The sequence below is a fragment of the Sinocyclocheilus rhinocerous genome, unplaced genomic scaffold (assembly GCF_001515625.1).
Source record: "Sinocyclocheilus rhinocerous isolate Xijiao unplaced genomic scaffold, SAMN03320098_v1.1 scaffold1110, whole genome shotgun sequence".
NCBI lineage: Eukaryota > Metazoa > Chordata > Actinopteri > Cypriniformes > Cyprinidae > Sinocyclocheilus > Sinocyclocheilus rhinocerous.
This window is the reverse complement of record NW_015653168.1, coordinates 277245-286135: the sequence shown is the minus strand read 5'-3', so window position 1 is coordinate 286135 and position 8891 is coordinate 277245. Positions and strand designations below refer to the sequence as shown.

The window sequence follows — 8891 nt, the reverse complement described above, 5'->3', positions numbered from 1 at the left end:
TCTATTTCATTTATTTTTATTTTTATTTTTATTTTAATTTTATTATTATTATTATTATTATTTTGCATATTCATTCTTGCTCTTTGTATACTTTCCCTTTTATTATTACTCTAAAGCAATTGTGATAAATGTGTAAACGATTAGGAAAACTGCATTTCCTGTGTTGAGTATATGATTAACCGAACAGTTATCAGTTTAGGGCCAATCGAAAATATACTATGTTCATTTGATCGAATGACAAATTACAGGAGTTTTGTTCGTTGTGTTTGGACAAATAGTATGTTTGTGATTTGTGTAAAACATTTTTTCAGATATTTTAAAGTATTGGTTGGTTGTATTAACTATTGTGAAAACATTTGAGAGTTTTGTGCACATTGTTTTGAGAAAATTATTTGCATGATTTGTAATTTGTATAAAATGAATGAAAACGTACAATCTGTTTAGGACAATTACAAAGTATTCAGATCACTGTGTTAACTGTTTTGAGAACAGTGACCTGAGTTTGGAGACTGTAAACAAATGATTTATTAGGTTGGGATCTAAACCTGGGTCCGCTTGCATGTTAAACGACAACTAAACCACATTTTTGCTGCATTTCTTATTTATTTTTTGTTTGTTTGTTTACAAAAGTTGTCTAAATAAAATGTGCTAGTTGTAACTATATAAATATTTACAATTTCATAAAAAATATATTTACAAATACATATTTACTTCCATAAAAAAATTAATACATAAAAGCATGTTATTAACAGGTTTTATTCAAGTCTATTCTAGAGTAAACAATCTAATTACACCCACAAAACTATGTTTCTTCTAGGCAACAGTTGCACAGTTTCGCTTTTTATAGTGTGTGTGTGTGTGTGTCAGCATGTATAGTTGGACAGAATACCATATTAACACAATTAAGAGACTGTTTCTAGGTCAGCTGTGCTATACCTTTTACAATCCAAGGTGATATGAGGGTGAACTGGAAAGGGTGCCACGCTATCCAGCATCTAGGCAGAGGAGTTCAACAATTGCTGCCAGCTGTCCTTCTGCAGAAGCGCTGCCAATATCTATCTGTGGATAAATGACTGGAGAATAGCAGCACAGGGCTTTTGGCTGCACAGAGCATGGAGGAAAACTACAAGCCCACACAAGACCACCACTCACCTTTGGGAGCACACCAATCTCAGCTGCAATTGTGTAACGTCACAATTTGCAGATGTCGAATTCAGAGGAAGCGTGAAATATATAGTTCAACCAGTCTGCGCACTTCAAAGAAAAAAGCCAAAGTGGGGATGGCTGAACTCGAATTTTAAAGAGCAATATTCCCTCTTTTATCTCCCTCAAACACAGATGATTAAAGATTCAATGCAGCAAGTAGACTAATGACTCCATAGGGTGTGTGAGGCAAACTTGGGAGAAAAGACGGGAGAAGAGGAAGAGGCCTCTGGAGAATTCTTCACCACAGAGGAATACGCTTTAAAATATACAAATTTATTCATCTGAGAGTCTGCCGAGGCTCTGTGGCTTCAGGTAGCACATGGGAGAGGAAGCGAGCGTGAGAGAGAAAGAACTAACAAGCTCTTTTCACACCTCTTGAGTCAATCATGCTTATAATGATTTGTTTCCTGGTATGACATGCAGTCTGAGGTAAACTGAATGATCGAAATGCACACAAATGACTCAGCACAGCTATACAACAAGTGCAAAGGCAAATGACAACTACATGTTAATGCTGAAGTAATTTTTTTCAATGATAAAATATTTTCTCCTATCTTACCTGGCTGGCAGAGAGGACTAAGTAAGCTATTCGTAGGCTGATTTCCCTGAAAAGTATTAACATTTTGGCTCTGTGGCACCATCAAAACATCACTCTTTGGTTGAGCTTCCTGATCAGCCGGACATCGCAACATTGACTCAACCAATAGAGCGCCGCAGTGATGATGTATTATTGTATTCTTACAAATTTTGTTCATTATGATAATATTCACAAATGAAAACAACTTATGAAGCCTATATACAATCTTCAGAAGTAAAAATCTAAATGTAGGCTATAAACAAAGTACACCACGGTTGCATGACTTTAACGTCACAACCATTAAACTTCAAACAACTCTTTTAGTTTTTATTTAAAAAAGGCTGTAAAAGCAAACTAATGAGTATGAACTCTGCTTGGTGTGATGACGTTTCTTGTCTCTGACAATCGTCTAGGCCTGAAGGAGGGAACGGAGACGTTACATCAGAATAGACTGACGAATGGGGTCTCGCCCGAGAGCCCAATCACCTTGAGTGGTAACAGAAGGAGCCAATGGTACGCTGAGTACCTTGGTCTGCGTAATTTGCATCATGTGCTCCGCCCCGCTGTGTGGGTATATAAGGAGCAGCACGAGCAAGTCGCATTCAAGTCTTCGCTGAGGAGCCGAGCCATGTGACCCAGCCATTCAGCGGAACAGCAATTGTTGCAAAGGGACGTAACGTCTCCGTTCCCTCCTTCAGGGAACGGGGGTCACATACGTAACCTAGACATTCCCTTTCAGTCGGTCACGTTCGACGTTACGTCAGAATAGACTGACGAATGGGGTCCCTTCCAAAACTGTCTTCCAGTGACCTGCATAAGTGATAGCACCCTGTCGTGAGGCCAGCACGAGCGAAGGGCTATACCTAACACAGAATGCACTGGGTAGCATATTCCAGCTGGAAGTATGCTAACAGGCTGCCTGCTCGTAGGCGGTCTTACAAAGCACATATCAACCAGCGTAGTGGTGATACATATGAATCTCTGAGGTACCCAGCCCGCAGGGTGGATATGTTTCAACGTCAGAGATGGCAAGGTGGCTTGCCAAGGGAAAGACACATGCTGCCGAGAGAGACTTACTGTGGAAATACACACATGGAATTGCCCAAGAGGGGAATCACAACACATGGAGGCACCTAGTCTAACACAGGGGCTGACTGACAGGGCATGCACGAAAGTGCTCGACAGCACAGTGCTGGAGGAACCCAGGGTTCTGAACTGTGGAACTCACCTGAAGAGAATAGCACACACATCCTGTCTGTGGAGTGGAATGGCGCAGCAAGCGAATTGACACCGAGCAGGTCCTGTTTACTGGCCCGAAGGGGCAAGTACACAGGATGACACGGGCTCTACACGGAGATGATAGAATCTCGCAAATGTGTTAGGTGTCGCCCAGCCCGCAGCTCAACAGATGTCTGTTAGCGAGGTGCCATGCGCCAGCGCCCAGGAGGAAGCCACACTCCTAGTTGAGTGAGCCCTCACCCCTAGGGGGCATGGCAGGTCTTGAGCCTGATAAGCCAAGACAATAGCCTCCACTAACCAGTGGGATAACCTCTGCTTGGAGATAGCATTTCCGTTCTGCTGGCCTCCGTAACAGACAAAGAGCTGGTCAGAGGTCCTGAAGCACTGAGTTCTGTCTACGTAAGTGCGAAGAGCACATACTGGACAGAGCAGCGCCAGGGCTGCGTCTGCCTCCTCCGGGGGCAGCACTTGCAAGTTCACCACCTGATCTCTGAAAGGAGTGGTGGGAACTTTGGGCATGTATCCAGGCCGGGGTCTCAAGATAACATGAGAGTTGGCCGGCCCGAATTCCAGGCACGCTTCATCAACTGAAAATGCCTGCAAGTCCCCGACCCTCTTAACCGAAGCCAAAGTCGTCAGGAGCGCAGTTTTTAATGATAAGAATGTTAGCTCCACTGAAAGCAAGGGTTCGAAAGGAACTCTCTGCAGTGCGGATAATACAACTGCGAGGTCCCAAGAGGGAACTTGTTGAGGGCGAGGCGGATTGAGCCTCCTGGCCCCCCTCAGGAACCTGATGGTCAGGTCATGTTTCCCAAGAGACTTACTGTCAACAGGATCATGGTGAGCTGCAATGGCAGCCACATAGACCTTCAGGGTGGAAGGAGACAGCCTTCGTTCCAACTCGAAGAACACCAAGTGACAAAGCATAGGCGTGTCTGGTAGACGAGGCCCTAGCTGAAGTGATGGTAGCTACCCCCTGAAGTGGCAAGGTACCTAAACCTTCCGTGACCCATCTAGAACCCACACATGTAGGTTCCAAAGATAGGGACGCGGGTGCCAGAGGCTGCCCCGTCTCTGAGAAAGAAGGTCCTTCCTCATAGGGATTGGCCAGGGAGGGGCTGTCGCGAGGAGTACAAGTTCGGAGAACCAGGTCCAGCCATGCCAATAAGGCGCAACCATGAGGACCTGCTCCTCGTCCTCCCTGATCTTGCACAACGTCTGTGCAAGAAGGCTCACTGGGGGAAACGCATAGATGCGCAGGCCCTGCGGCCAGCTGTGTGCCAGAGCGTCCGTGCCAAGGGTACCCTCAGTCAGGGTGTAAAACAACTGGCAGTGGGAATTGTCTGGAGAGGCAAACAGGTCTACCTGAGCATCTCCAAAGTGTTCCCAAATCAGCTGAACCGACTGGGGATGGAGTCTCCATTCCCCGGGGCGAGACTGCTGCCGTGAGAGCTCGTCGGCTGCACGATTGAGCCTGCCCAGGATGTGAACGGCACGAAGCAACCTCAGATGCTTCTGACTCCACAAGAGGAGATGGCGAGTGAGTTGCGACAAGCGACGGGAGCGTAGACCGCCCTGACGGTTGATGTACGCTACGGTCGCAATGTTGTCCGTACGGACCAGAACGTGCTTGTCCTTCAGCAGGGCCTTGAAGCGGTGCAGAGCAAGCCATACTGCAAGCAACTCGAGGCAATTGACATGCCACTGAAATCGGGGTCCTGTCCAGGAGCCTGATGCAGCATGTCCGTTGCACATGGCACCCCAGCCCGTGGCAGAGGCATCTGTTGACACAACAACATACCTGGACACTGGTCCTAGGGGAACACCAGCCCATAGAAACGAGGGGTCCAACCATGGGGTGAAGGTTCGGCGGCAGGCCGGAGTGATGGTCACGCGGTATGACCGCCGCTGCAGATGCCATATGCCCCAGGAGCCTCTGAAATGAACTGGCCGTGGGGCCAGTGGTGGAACAGAAAGAGAACGAAAACAAAGGATTCTCCCCCGGCCCTCCTCCAGGGGAAGGAGTGGTCCTGCTACCATCTCCTGAAGAGCTGATTTCCCCATCTCCGGGTAGCCCGTCTCAGGGACGCCACTTGGCCTGACGCTTGGCAGAGGGCTGCGCCACCCTCCTGCTGCCATCTCCTTGCTGCGGCTGGGTGGAGGCTGCTTGCTGTGGCCGAGCGGGAGTGGAGGAGACCGCAGGGGGGCGCCCTCGGTGACGAGCAGCCTGAGGTGGCTGAGCCGGCGGCAGTGTGGAGGCAGCAGCGGGCCGCCGGGGCAGAATATGTTTTATGGCCTCAGACTGCTTCTGGGCGGCAGAGAATTGCTGGGCAAAACTCTCAACAACGTTGCCGAAGAGGCCAAGAGGCCAGCTTGAGAGAACGGGGAGTTGAGTCCGATCAGACTCCCTCATGTCTGCCAGGTTCAGCCATAGGTGGTGCTCCTGGACCACCAAAGTGGACAGCACCTGACCCAAGGAGCGCGCAGTGACCTTCGTCACTCTGGTGATACAAGCAGAGAGATGTGCTCGGCTCCGAAGCTAAAGCTTGAATGCGACTTGCTCACGCTGCTCCTTATATACCCACACAGCGGGGCGGAGCTCGTGATACAAATTCCGCAGACCAAGGTACTGAGCGTACCATTGGCTCGTTCTGTAACCACTCGAAGGTGATTGGGCTCTCGGGCGAGACCCCATTCGTCAGTCTATTCTGACGTAACGTTGAATGTGACCGACTGAAAGTGAACTCTGTATTCCCATTTTCAAGACAAGTAATTGCTTTAAAAAGAAGATCACAAGAGGGTATTATTAATGCATTTCATGTTGTAGAATAAACATGAAAATATCTTGAGCTTGGCTCAACCAAAGACCCATTAAAAAAAAAATACATTCACTTTAACATAATAGAAACTGGAAGTGCTCAAATAATAACTTGTTTCTGGGTTTTGGCCTATAACAATACATCATCCCTGCAGCAGTGCATAGATCAATGATCTAAATAAATGTAAATCTATATAAATCTATTATAGATCAGTGGTGTAGATACAATATCCCACCCACTCACAGCTGGAAAAAACCCAACCCTGGTTACCATTGTTACTAGGGGTGCTCCGATCAGGATTTTTGAGGCCGATCCATTGTGATTCTTTTTTTACACAGTACAGTAATATAATCTTTCACAGACATGTTTAAGCACAATAAATATAAGCAACACCTTATGTAATGCTTTTTACTTTTGCATTTACTTCTAGATATATATATTACGTTGCTCAAGCAATTGGCAAAACATTTAAACTACTTTTCTTACGTTATCACAAACTTACCATTGACAGAAATAGACAGCTCTACTGCCTTTTCTTTTGCATTTAGATCTTTATTACAACCAATCCTACGGTTCATAAAGAACTTTGTTTTCCTACCTCCACGAGTGCCATCTATAATTGCCTTGTTTATCTAAAAGTGCTCTTTCCCTTTAAACATAGCCAAAAAGCCATATGTAGACTGTGAAACACAGTAGACTTTAATAATATGCATTTATGGTGTAATTACTACATTTTCGTGTCAATCCATGTTCATATTTACTGTGCAAACAATGCGCTGTTTGACGTGCTTGATTTTGACTGAACGGTTCGGTCGGCCCATCTCGGGACCAGGCAGCCGGCCGTGGCCGACTGGGCAAGATGCTTAACATTTATTTATTATTAATATTATTATTATTATAACCATAGAGAAATCGTGCAAGCGATAAAAATCTGTCCTATGCGCTGTTGGCCCGTAAAAACAATTTTATTTATATATATTTAGAAAAAATCTGACCGGCCCACATTAAACAAAATGGTCCGGCCCCTCTGGCATTTGCCAGAATTGCCAGATGGCCAATCCGCCCCTGTCCTCAGTGTTTAAATGGTTTGATGACCCTGTCTATGTGGCCAGGTTGGGGTGGTATCTGTTTGTTCGACCAATGAAATGTACAGAAACCTGTTTGAAAACAGTCATTATTTTTGCTGTTCTGTTTGGAGATGCTAATGGCACAATACTTAAAACACTTGACCAAAGTGTATCACACAAAAATACAAGAAGTTCTCATTGATGATCGGCATTGATCACAAAGACTTTGCAGCCTTAGTTTGAAAAAAAACTAGTTTTTTTTAATTTGCCAGCCCTGCAGTTTCTGCAGCACATTCTATAGATAAATGGTCCTTGTCCTCTCCCATGTGAGAGCCAATGGGTGACAGAGTGACAAATGGAGCCGGCTCCCCTGCCCAGTGAGCAGAGATTATTGTCACTCACTGTAGGGGACGGGATTAATGACCTGGACCCAGTGGCAAAGGCTAATCATGGGAGATTAGGGGACGTAAATCCTGCAGGTATTCAAGGAAGAGAAGGGGGCTACATCTTCAGGTCTACAAGGACGTGGTATTACCTGTGGTAATCGGGGGGAGCTAGTTTAAAGGCTCGGTACAAAAGTTCAACATGGCTTCCTTACTTAATTTATTATCTTTATCCTTTTTTTGGTGGTAACTAGTTTAGTATAATCCTCACAGCAGTAATTTTGCTTCATGCAGTTGATCACATGATCTGATTTCCATGCTGGTGCATAAAGGGGACATTGATGATGTTTTTTACTGTACAAGCTTAATGCAATCCATTGTGTACACAAAAAGGGAGGGGGTTTGCAATGGGAGATTTTGCCCCAAGCCACCAGAGAGTTTCACCATAAAGAGGGATTTGTACATGGACCATCTCTCATCCCTTGCCAACACCCTGGGAATAGCCCTTATGAATGACCCAATTACGTACCATTTGTTTTCATGAAAACTTTTCAGGGCAACAATACTCTGAGCATGATAAAGAACTGCGCTGAAACTGCTTTGCGGCTGTACAAATTGAATGTGGTGGAACTTCCAGTTTACTTTGTCATCTAGACCCACCTTGACCGTATTTGTGATGATAACTGTACTTTGTGACCAGCAAAAAAGCAGATACAAAAACCCCAGAGGCTCCAATATTAGATTCATACTGCTCAATTTAGCAAACAAACATGCACATATTACTTACAGTTGGTTATAATGGCAGTCGCTAATGATTTTAGCTGGAAAGCTTCATGATTTATGAACAGCTTTATGAATTTAACACTTGATTAAATTGTCACACCTAAACATACACAACATATATTCTTTATCATCTATATCATATTTCCTTTTTCCATAATGCATACTTTACTAGCAGCTCTGGTTAACACATTTCAATGTGTCACTGACGTTACAAACTTTCAAAGAATTAGCCTTCTCTAAAAACACGCATGACATAGTCTAAGAAAATGTTTAATAAAGTGCATAGTTTTAGAGATAACATCCGCAGATTTGAAATGAAGCATGGGCAACCTTCAGATTCAGCTTCATTGTGTTTCTAAAATCATTCACATCAGCCACATTTAAAATATATATTCCTAATATTATTTTTGTTTTTATTCTTGATCTTATATATCTCCATTTTCATAACAGTCTAAATATTTATTGAACAGTAAACTTTCAAGTTTCAGCTTTGTAAATATATGTTGGTTATATATCTAGTTTAATAAGCAGCAACATTTTTTAATTTTAAATGTTATGTAGATGAAGTTTCACCACCCCTGAAATGGATCTGAAATCTGAATAATGCCTTTGCAAGAAACAAACTGTGATCATTTTTAAGCTGGAATGAAACGTCCCAGGTTACGTATGTAACCATGGTTCACCGAGGGAACGAGACGCTGCGTCGGAAAACTCTAGGGGAATACCAAGCTCTGAATCATATGTGTAATCAGTCGAATCGCTGGGCGAGACGTCAGAGGCGGGTGACGTCATGACCCGGAAGCTTTCAAAGCACGTG

General features: G+C 44.5%; 1 long non-coding RNA gene across 1 annotated transcript in view; it reads right to left on the bottom strand.

The window, feature by feature from the left end:
- The window catches only part of LOC107715594 (uncharacterized), a 25963-nt gene that overhangs the window by 4145 nt on the left and 12927 nt on the right, over window positions 1–8891 (bottom strand). The window lies entirely within an intron of this gene.